The following is a 12,277-nucleotide window of genomic DNA, read 5'->3' as shown; positions in this document are numbered from 1 at the left end:
GCAGCCCTGCCCACGTGTCAAAGTGGCCTGTGGCAGATTGGCCACTGCTGAGTACAGCCAGAGGGATTTCTCACCCCTACACTCAGCCATAAATATTTCTTCCTATAGTTAACTCACAGGGTTGGATGGACATAAGCTGGAACTCCTTCACATTCCTCAGGCAAGAGATTTCCTAACCTACCTTAAGTCTGCAGACTTTTCAGAGAAAGAGAAGTGTCAACAGTATCATTTCAACCCATTGCCAGCTAATGGTTTTGCAATTGCCCCATTCTCCCAGCATTCCCTCAAGGCAGAGTGGGATGAGGTGGATGGACAGAGGGTACTTCAGGCATTCCAGAGAAAGGAGGGATTTTCCTCTTTCTGGTGCACAAAGTCTCCAACGCCCCAGGGAAGGGGAAGAGTAAAGACGGGGGAGCAGAGTCAGTCCTTACTGACAGAGTGGGGGGAGGGGGGGAGGATCGGTGTTCCAGCCCCATTCAAGGTTACCTGCAACTAAATGTAGGTGCTGACCATGACCACTATGCTCACATTAAATTACAAATTTCCAGTGTAGAACTTCCATGTTACAACCTCAAAGTACTTCAATCCTCACTATTTCTGATAAATGTATAAATAAACAAATCAAATTATATGGGGCCTGCCTGAAGCTTTCAGTGTAACCCAGCCAAATCTGATAAAGAATTAATGGTATACAAATATCACTGGCAAGATGAAAGTTTCAGCAGAAGTAGTAGTTCCAGAATGATTTGATTTGAAGATACACACTCTCTGGTCTTGGAAATCTGAGACGGACAAATATAGTGTTACTGAGAGTGATTAAACAGTCCAGAGGGAAAAAGGCTTCTGAGCCCACACCATGAGATACTAGAGCACTATCAGAAAACTACCTCCTTCAGGTTTAGACTTGTTATATTGCCCAGAAATTTGGATATTACCTGTCCAGGTTTTTCATCCATTGTCTGGACCAGCTTTCCCCAACCTGGCACCTTCCAGATGCTGTTGGACTACAACTCCCATCATTCCTATTGGCCATGCTGGCTGAGACTGACGGGAGTTGGAGTCAAACAGCATCTGGGTGGCCACCTGGTTGGGGAAGGCTGATCTGGATAATGCATCATCTGGCCAAGATCCTAAGCGTTCATTTTTGTTAAGTAAGCTTTTAGCCCTCAACATTGTAAATCAAAACTGGAAAATGTGCAGGTTTGTGGGACTTAGCCATAATTAATGCTGCTTCCTCCACACACAATTCTGGCCAATGGGAAGCAAGCTCAGTCCTGAAAACCTCTCTTATCCCTTATAATGAATAAGAGGGATAGGTCTTTCTAATTCCTTTAATGTCAGTTATATCTCTTTGTATGAAACAGAAGGAAGTAAGAAAAAATGGGGCAGTACTGCGCTGAGTAGTAGCTCACTGGCCCTGGATGCCTACTTTCACTGTTGCTGATTTCCCTCTGAAGGCAGCAAGTGACATAGGGCCCATTCTGACTGTGCAATGTCACATCAGGTTGAAAATACCCACAATCCATCAACCACTATATTTAAAAAGCTGCTAAAGAAAGCCATTGGTTCAAGGGAGACTCTGCAAATGCTGAAGTGCAGAGCATCACTTCTATTGCACTGAAACATTTCTGGCTGAAAAACTAAACTGAGAATATGGTCTCCAAGCCTAGTAGATATAGCTTGGTAAGGAAAAGTATTTGGATGCACGTGAAAGACAAGACAATAAATGGAAAAAACCTGCAGTTGTTATGATACTGCAGGCACTGAAGGCTAACAATAAAGCGTGCATGCCTGCTGATGCTTGCTGGGGAACCCGGAAGGATGAATGATTGGAGACGTTGCGCTAGGTTCATGTGAAGTGATAATAATCAATGATCCTATCTTTCAGTGTAATAGCAGACCTTTCAAAGTGTGCCAGAAACAGAAGAGGCTGAGGAAATCCTGCTTCCAGAAAAACACCAATAAGGCAGCGGTGTGGAGTACCGATCACTTTATAGATCAGCCAGTAGAGCATAGTGTAACTTAGCATCTGTTTGATACAGAGACTGAGACAGGGTCTTGTAGATCAAGAAGACTGTGCAGAGAGCCACAAAGACTAATTGAACAACACTAAGCAGTATATGCTCTGCACCATTTTGCAATTTAGTATTGGTTTTCCTGATTACATTTAATAGCTAGAAAACATGTTTGAAAGGAGAGATGCTGGGCAAGTCCCTTTAAGAGAAGCAGATAACAATAAAACACAGAGTGATAATGGCATATCCTAGCTACGAGAGCTAAAAGAAGGCTAAGCTGGTAAGAGTGCACAGTTCTAGATTGTTGTAGTGCACAGCAGCCACAGCTTAGTGTTAGAGCCAGAGCTTGGAAAAGTTACTTTTTTGAACTACAACTCCCATCAGCCCCAGCCAGCATGACCACTGGATTTTATTTATTTATTTATTTATTAAATTCATATACCGCCCGACTAGCAATACTCTCTGGGCGGTGAACATAAAATAGCATAAAAATACAATGAATAACAAAATAATACTAAATAATACAATCAACAATCCAATACAATAAATATTTTTAAAAGTAAATCAGGATTGGGCTGATGGGCGTTGTAGTTCAAAAAAGTAACTTTTCCAAGCTCTGGTTAGAGCACAGGCTTTGCATACAAAAGGTCCCAAGTTCAGTTCCCAGCATCTCCAAGTAGGAGAGCTGCTGCCAGTCTGTGTATTTATTTATTTATTTTATTACATTTATACCCTGCCTTTCTTTTCGTGATAGAAACCCAAGGTGGCTTTACATATGGTTCCCAAGCGGTCTCCCATCCAGGCACTGACCAGACCTGACCCTGCTTAGCTTCAGCAGGGTGCTGGCTCATGTGCCTTCATACCATAGCCTGGGATCTGTGTAGATACTACAGAGCTAGATGGGTAAGAGGGGATCAGCAAAAATCAGGTGCCCCATCCTATGCAAGCAGAAATATTTTCTGCTCATGCAAAACCCCCACTGAATACAAGCCATGATGGTTATGTTTTATCTCCACTGTTGGAAGCATCATGTCTGCAGTGAATACCAGTTGCTGGAGATCAGAAGTAGAGAGATCACTGTGGCATTCATATTCTGCTTGTAGGTATTATGACCCAGGACCGGCGGGGGGGGGCTTTGAGAAGGGGGATTCTGACTTTGAAGACTGGAGAGATGACTTGAGGGAGGTGGGCTCACAGCTTGCCCAGTCACCTGCCCCCTCCCTGTGGAAGCGCAGTCTGGACTTTCAGAGGCTGCTCCTTTGAACACTTCCCCCTCGCCCGTGCCTGAAATGCCAGCTTGCCAACTTGCTGATCCCCAGCCAGGTGCCCAGCCGCTTCCCAAGCCTGAACAGACTGTTAGCCCCCATCATTTGGATGGGGAAGCTGAGGTCCAGCCCACTTTGCCCCATTTCCAATGGCTTTTGAGGCATGAAGTGCAACGGTCAGGGTTAAGAAGGAGCTGTCATCTTCACGCGAAAGAGAAACCTACTTAAGTGGTTGCTGAAGGGGGAAGTTGCTGCGTTAATGTCTGTGGCTGCAAACACATGCTTAGTCAGTGTTAGGGAATTAGTTCCTCAGAAGCATAGTTAGGTGAATGAGTCAGAAAGCTTTTGACATAACTGTAACCTTAATAAAAAGAGAAAACCTCACCGAACCGTGTGCATCTGTATCTCTTGGCTTCGGACAGGACAGTAGACTTCCCATTGGCATCTAATTGACCACTGCAAGAACAGGATGCTGGACTAGATGGGCTTTTGGCCTGATCCAGTAGGGCTCTTCTTATGATCTTATGGCCCACTATTCTTTGATGCCTCCAAATTAATCCATCAAAGCAAAGGAAAAGATTAAACACATTTAGCAGTTCTTGGCAGATGCACAGACAAATGGGAATCCAGAGATAGTCTCCTCCAATGAAAAGAGCCATGGCCTCAGGTTGCCATACTGTAGCCTGGTATATTGTTGCATGCCCAGCATTGAGGAGGTCTCATACCCTGCCCTCGACATGCAGACAGAGCAAGCTTGCATCTGATCATCATCTCCAAAAACAGGCTTAAGTGCACGTAACTTTGAATTGGGTTACGGCCAGCTGCAGAGTCTTGCTTTATGCAGGTCTTCTGTCAGGAATGGATATGCAAATTGAAATGCTATGATTGCTAAAGTGATGTGAGAAGAAGCAGTGCCGATAAGACTGCACAATTTTACAACCAATTTCAGGTTCACGGCCAGTTTCCTGTAATGCAAAAGGAAATGAGTCCCCAGCAACACACTGACTGCCCATTTCACATAAGTTACTCTTGAGCAGTTAGTAAATTGTGTCTGGAAATCAACATGTTATGGTTTCCAATTTAAAAAGATTTAATAGCATATTTAAGTTATAATTAAAAGCTCAGTTTAGCACTCCAGGTTGTAAATCCTTTGGTTGCTAGCACTCAGACCAACAAAAATCATCTAACTTGGTATGCAGAGGAGAGCTCAAGTCTGTAATTACTGTTATACACCCAGGGTTATTTTTAATTAAGAAGAGCAAAGAGATTTTAAAGCAAAAGATTCTAAATTATAGCATTGGCAAAGTGATGGACCGAGACAGCTACAAAGTGTAGTCTTTCATTTTGTTTCTCTTAGAGAGAGGCTCAGCCCTAGAGAAAGGTGAATGGGTGAGATGGAGTGCCATCTCAGCCACTGTCATGGCCAACAACTAAAGAGAGATGCACACCTTTACTGGTGAATGCTGGTGATAGTGAAAACAAAGGCAGGGTTGGCTCAAAGCTGCTGTCTTGTTAACAGTGCCCATGTCAGCTGCAAAGGTAGGGTTGCCAGGTCAGAAGTATCCCAAACCCTGAGATTTCAGGGGCAGGCCCTAGTGATGTCATGGGCGGGGCCTTACTGATGTCACAGGGGCAGGGCCTAGTGACATCATTAATCATTATATGTTAACCATCAAACAAAGTTGCTTGGAGCATACCACTCAAAAAAAATGTCCCCAACTGGAAATTAAGATAGAAATCTTAACTAAATAAGTGTGTTCCCAGGTCCAGCAGAAGTGACAGGACCGTTCCTTCTTGCCTAGGTAAGAAACATTTAATCTGGCGTACTTGCTTCTGGCAAGAAGGGTTTAAGTGTCCTCAGACCAGGCCAGTCTCCAAAAAGCCATTCTTGGAAGAAGGGAGCCTAGTATTGTGGAGATGTTAGATGGGAGCACTCAGGAGTAAAGATGGATGTCCCTGAAGGCTGTAGTTCTAAACACACTTACTAAGGGACTAAGCCCCATAGAACTCAATAAGACTTACTTCTGAGTAGATATTGTTTGAATTATGCTGTTGGTAAAGCTTGACTAGGGAACCTCTGCAAAGATATCCATATCCAAGCAGGGCTGGAATGCCTGGAATGCCCTGCCTCTGCCTTTTAACATGGCTGCTCCAAACTTCTTTACAGACTTGACCCTTCACTTCAGAAAGAGGTTTGGGAAATGAGTAAGAGTAAGAAGATTCACTACCCATTTCTGCCTACCGTGTGGGCCACTATAAACTCACTTTGACAGCCAATCCAATTCCAATGAGTAATGATTAACAGAGAGAAAACACACATGGTTTGGTCTACCTTCACAGGCAGTAGCTTGGGAACAACAGCAATTGAAGCCACACTTCCCAGTATGTGAATTCTCTTTTACCACTATTGGGCAAGAAACAAACCATCATGCAAACAACAAGGTGCATCATCAGTGGGTTTAAGGGGGTCGAGCTGAGCACATGGAACCACTGCTGTTGCTTCTATGAATAAAAGGGAGTGAGGTTAAAGGTAAATGAACCTGAGCCCATTATTCCGTGTCCTGCACTCTCTTCTTGATCGTCCCAGAGTGCAGGACACGGAATAATGAGCTCAAGTTGCAGGAAGCCAGATTTCGACTGAATGTCAGGAAAAACTTCCTAACTGTTAGAGCCATACGACAATGGAATCAATTACCTAGAGAGGTAGTGGGCTGTCTGACACTGGAGGCATTCAAGAGGCAGCTGGACAGCCATCTGTCAGGAATGCTTTGATTTGGATTCCTGCACTGAGCAGGGGGTTGGACTTGATGGCCTTATAGCCTCCTTCCAACTCTACTATTCTATGATTCTATGAAATGCAAATAGAAAAAGAAAAACAAAAGACTGTGATGATTTCCTAAATGCAATGCCATACCAAACAGAACAAGATTTCTATGAGTAAGGCAGAAAACTCAGCATCCCACAACCTATACTGCCAATCACCAGAAGAATCTAGATGTAATTGAGGTGGCTTAGGATGACATGTGTATGGCCTCTGTTCCCTGATTATTGCCCCAAAACCCTGATTTATGGGGGTGCTGATTGCTTCTGCACACTGTTATTGCTTAGCATTAGAATCTGGAGAGCTCAAAATGCAGGCTCCCTGACACAGAAACAGCATTTGGGAAATCTTCCTATGCCTGTGTTCAAAAACAACAGAGTCTGAGAAACTTTGCTCAAGTAATCAAAACAATATAACTTGTTCCACACTCCTGCTTTCCAGGTGGGATTGTTTGCAACTTTCTCAAGCTTTGAAGGGATGGTGAGCTAATTGGCTTATGCATGTTCTCACTTGGCTAATGTAAACAAGCAGTCTGATAGTCAAAACAAGCCATTGAGTTGAGGGTGCAGCTGTGTTCTCAAGCCAAAGCTGTACCATGTGCAGGATCAGGAGAGATCACCTGATGGTTAAACCAGCTACCTGGATGATGGGAAGATAATGGTCTAATAGGTGTAAGGTGCCCCTCCCAGGGGTCTTTTGGGGTATAAGTATGGGACCCCTAGATCAGGAAGATTAAGCCTCCAGGGGGCTAACACAGCCTTGAAGTATCATCATGAAGCAACATCAAGAAGACTTAAGACTCTAATAAACCTTTAACCTCTTCACCACTATTAGGGTTCATTATCCCTTTGAAATCTCAACCTTATTTGTCTTGTGCTTGGCAAGGGCTTGGCATTTGGCTTTACACAACCAGTCAGGGTTCCTAACCAAAAACCAAAACTAAAAAAATCCTGGCAGCCAGCCAGCCAGCCAAGGTCACAGAAATCCCCGTGCAGCACAACCTGACCCATGGACTGTAGTTAGTGCAGAATGCTATGGCACGATTGCAGACATGAGTGAGACCCTGTCAGCACAAAACACCTCTGCTCTGAAATCTGCACTGGTTGTTGATTTGCTACCAGACCAAGTTCAAGGTGTGCTTTCCATGTTATGGGTGCCACATAGTACTTGTTCTGCTCTTGTAAGAAATTGATCCTTTAGTGCGGGAGCACCTACACCTTGGAACTCCCTGCCTATTGACATTAGGCAGATGCCTTCATTGTACTCTTTTCAATACCTGCTAAAAACATTTTCTGTTTAGGCAAGCCTACCCAGGCATGTAGAAGCTATTGTGCTTCTTATCTGTTTTTCACTCATTGTTGGTTTTATTATTTTGAATGTTTTTGAATACCTGTTTTAACTGTTTTTATTTATTTATTTATTTATTTATTTATTTATTATTTGATTTATATCCCACCCTTCCTCCCAGCAGGAGCCCAGAGTAGCAAACAAAAGCACTAAAAACACTTTAAAACATTGCTTAGTCCTCCAACACTTGGCCGAAAAATATACGACCAAGTCCGGGGGTGCTTTATACTCGGCCTTTATTGATTTCAAACCTGCATTCGACCTGGTTCTTAGAGACAGGCTCTGGGCGAAACTGGAGTCCATGAATATTGACAGGCGCCTTTTGTTACTCATACGCTCTTTATATGACAACACCTATGTGCGTGTCAGATGCAATAGTGCCGGCCAGCTATCCAAGCCCATCTCTACCGTCAAGGGCATCAAACAAGGGTGCATTCTAGCTCCTACCCTGTTTAATTTATACATCAATTCCTTGATCGACAACCTTACTCCGTACTGCTTCCATCAGCCAAGACAGTCTCAAAGGCCTCTTTCCATCCTTATGTATGCTGACGACGTAGTCCTGCTATCGTTAACATGCATCGGGCTAAAACGTCTATTATGTGCGCTTGCTTCTTTTTGTGAGAAGGAGCTCTTGTCAATTAACTATGCGAAATCAAAGATACTAGTTTTTTCAAGGAAAAGGACCATCCATTGCTGGCAGATTAATGGCCATCAAATAGAACAGGTGTCCACCTTTAGATATCTTGGGCTAATGTTACATTCATCTGGCACATGGCGCCATCAAGCAAGGAGAGCCATTTCAAACGCTCAAAAAAGCTCGAGAGCCCTTCTTTCCTTTTTTTACTCTAAAGGTGACTAACATGTGCTCTCAGCAATTCGCATCTTTGCAGCTAAAGTCATCGCTCAGATGCTTTATGGATCGCAAGTTTGCACTTATCCCACCTACGCCCCTTTGTGTTGCTAACTCCATTCTAGGCTTAGAAGTTGGGGCCCCTAAGATAGAAACGCGTTTTTGGATGAGCAAGATAACATTTTGGCTAAAAATGTTCTTTGCTCCAGTCAGCCTGATCTCACTTATACTGACTGATTCTTTCCAGTCCAATTGGAAACAGTCTTTGAAAGAGAAATTGCTCAGTTTACGCTTTTCTATCACGTTGATCTCTACTTTAGAAAATCCCAAAGCAAAAGCTCTAATATGCCAACGACTCTTGGATACCGACTTTCAAAATCACATAACACAAGCTGCACCTTACTCTTATCTCAGGTTTAATTCAAGACCATTCAGCGCTGCCTGTTATTTAACCACGTTGACAATACCAAAATTTAGGACAGCTTTTACTCGAGCCAAATTCAACATTTTACCTTCGGCTTACCTGGAGGGAAAGTTTAAAAAAAAATCCAGTCAAGGAGTGGCTCTGTCCTTGCGGTGAAGGGGCAATCGAGACAGTGGACCATGTTCTTCTCCATTGTACTTTCTATCGCGATTTGCATTCTGTCCTAATTACCCCTATCCTTCAAAGTATACCTGGCCGGGTTGAGGCCTTTTATGTGCAATTTCTTTTATCGGACTCCACCTCTCAAGTGACCGCCAAGGTGGCAAGCTTCTGCGCGGCTGCCATACGCTGCAGAAGGATCTTGATCACAGAGCACTAATATAGTACTGATTTCAACATGGATTTATCTCCAGCAGTATCCTTGGCTTAATTCTTTCAGTTGTTTTAATTGTTAAATTTTATATTCTATTTTTTATGAATTTTTTATCTTGTATTTTTTCTTGCTGGTCTATGTACCGTAATAAACATTCATTCACTTTAAAACATCATAAAAACAGACCTTAAAAGACATTAAAACAAAACAAATTTAAAAATATTTTATTGGTCTTTGCTAATAATTGTATTGTTTTAATTCTTTCTATAAACCACTTTGTTTTTTACAATAAAGTGGCATATAAATGTTGTAAGTAAAGTACATAAATAAATTTCAGAGTCATTGTGGCCCTTGGGTCTCTTTCCTCTTTGAGGAACAAAAGAATCTGCCACTAGCTACTATTTAGTCCAGTACTGATGGCATGGAGTAGCGTTGGCTCTCCAGGATTCCAGGCAATAGTCTTTTCCAGAGATTGAATTTTGGACCTTTGCGTGCAACGCATGTGCCCTACCACTGAGCTACTGCCCTATTTTAAAAAGTATCTTTTAACACTGTTCTTTTCAATTCACTAATGAATGCACAGCATACTAGGGCAGATCCACACCATTCATTTAAAGCACATTCAACATACATCTGAATCACATGAATCCCACCACAAAGTCATGGGAACTGTAATTTAAGGGTGGTGGGAACCATAACTGTGAGGGGAAACTACACTTCCCAGATTCTTTGGGGGAAGTCATGCACTTTAAATGCAAGTTGGATGTGCTTTAAATGTATTATGTGCATCTGCATTACTTCATAAACTCTGCCTGCATATAAATCATTTAAATTATTTTTTAAAATGGAAATCAGCTACAAAGTTTACTTGGCGACCATGGGCTACCCACCATCTCTCAGCCTAATCTGCCCCTCAGGGTGAAAAGAAGAGAGGGGGACCATGACCACCCCAAGGAAGAAGGGCACACTTAAAATATAGCAGAAATAATCATGATGCAGATCAGATACATCTCAAGACATAGTATGAAGAAATAGTTAAATAAGCATGCATGTAAAATATGTTTATTATTTACACATCTTGTAAAGATACTTATAGTGCAATCCTATGCATGCTTACTCAGAAGCAAGTCCCAATGTATTCAGTAGGGCTTACTCAAACAGGGAAGCATGCACAGGACTGTAACCTTAAGTCATAAGGAACTTCAACTCACCCAACCCAAAATTCAGAATCATGCCGCTTTAAGCTGTTTTGCAACTGTTTTATACTTGTTTTATGGTTACTGGATTATAAATGAATTTATTTCTTGTTGTGAACTGCCTTAGTATCCAACCCTACCTCACAGGGTCATTGGAAAGATTCCATATACACACACACACTGGAGATGTAAAAATACATGCACCCTATATAATAGTTTATTGCCAAAACCAGGTGGTCATTGCAGAAGTTTTTTTTAAAAAAAAATCAGTATTAGTTTCCAACCAAATAAAACCATTGACCTTTGCGTGAAGGGTGGATAATAAATTCTAATTCTAATAACAATTCTGCCTATGGCCATACTACCCTGAACAAGCCCAATCTCATCTGATCTCAGAAGCTAAGCAGGGTCAGGCCTGGTTTGTACTTTGATGGGAAACCGCCTGGTAATACCAGGTGCCTTAGGCTTAGAGGAAGGCAATGGTAAACCACCTCTGAATACCTGTTACCAGGAAAACCCTATGAATATATCCAAAACGATTCATAGGGTCGCCATAAGTGGTAATCGACTTGAAGTAGGATTGCCAGATCAGGGCCTGAGACTGATCCTGTATCTTTAGGAGAAGAGAAAGTCAACCAAGTGCAGGTGTTCTTGCAACACTGTAATGGGAAAAACCACAAGGTGGAATTCTCCCTTCCCCCAGCACAACTTTTAAAGATATAGAAGACATCTTGGAGGCTGGGCTTGGCAACCCACCTGTCAAATACCTGGCATCAGACACAGTGACATCAGGTGACCCATTTTTGCCAGTAGCACAATCAGCTGATCATCAGGGTTTCAAAAACATCACACACAGAGCTATGCAAATCCATACAATCAGCTGATCATCATAGCTTCAGGCCTTTGAGCACTGAGCTATGCAAGCTGCAGCAATCAGCTGATCAACAGGGCTAGAGAACTCCTTAAAACAGAATGCATTATTTATTTATTTATAATGATATTTATCAACCAACTCATAAAAAATATCCAGGTGTGTACAATAAAATTGTTAAAAGGTGGTGTATAATAAAATCATGAACTGTAAAATTATAGATCATAAACGTGACTGTCCTCTTGAAATAGAATTCTGTTCTCTTGAAAGGACACATAGACACCCTAGAGGAGGGGTGGGGAACCTATGGCCAAAAGGCTTAATTAGGCCCACCAGGCCTCCCCATTTGGCCCACAAGGCCATTTTGGCCAAGCCACATCCATCTGCCCTACATCTGCCATCATATATAAGGTAAAGGTGTGGCTTGGATGAAAAATGCTTTTCAGACACCACTGATCAGCTGATCAGCAGTTCCACAAAGCCCCTTCAACTGTGCTTGGGAAGCACTGTGCTCTGTGCTTCCCCAGTGCCAACCATGAGGTGGGGAACAAGATGTAGTTACCCACCCCTGCCCTAAAGCTAGGGTTGCCAGGTCTCCAGTTTTCACCTGGAGACTCCAGATTTTTGGGGTGGTTTCCGGGTCTCCAGGTGAGTTCTCTTAGTCTCCGGACTCTCAGCTTTCATTAAAAAAAAAATAAGTTTCTAGGTTGTCTGGTTCTTGAGATATACACCAAAATGTCAGCCTGCGCCCCTGCAACTTCAGTTAATTGAGCTCATAGCTGTCTGCTCTAATCCTGCCCTTTCAGGTTTGTAGCCAATAAGTAAAGACAGGGTTGTGATTGACAAGGTAGTAGCTAGACCTCTTTGCAAGTCTGAACCCCCCCCCGTTTTTCTGAAAATCTCATAAATTGAGTAAGTATATAGCTTTCAATCTTTTTCTCTCTTCTGTGCAGGAATCAAAAAGTTTAAATTTTCTTGGACTGTTGACGAGGGCTGTGTTTTAAAAACCTTCCCAATATGAAGCTTTAATCCAGTACTTGCTTTTCTGGGAATAAAGCTGCAATGCTAATCCCACATACCCAGAGTAAACCCCATTGAATTCAATAGGGCTT

General features: G+C 42.6%; 1 pseudogene; it reads left to right on the top strand.

Annotated features, from left to right (window-relative positions):
• The first annotated feature begins 10,642 nt into the window (after positions 1-10,642).
• Positions 10,643-10,761, top strand: LOC133378516 (5S ribosomal RNA; annotated as a pseudogene).
• Positions 10,762-12,277: the final 1,516 nt, after the last annotated feature.

Source organism: Rhineura floridana, chromosome 2, assembly GCF_030035675.1.
Source record: "Rhineura floridana isolate rRhiFlo1 chromosome 2, rRhiFlo1.hap2, whole genome shotgun sequence".
NCBI lineage: Eukaryota > Metazoa > Chordata > Lepidosauria > Squamata > Rhineuridae > Rhineura > Rhineura floridana.
Note: the sequence above shows the minus strand (reverse complement) of the source record. Positions and strands in the feature narration are given on the sequence as shown.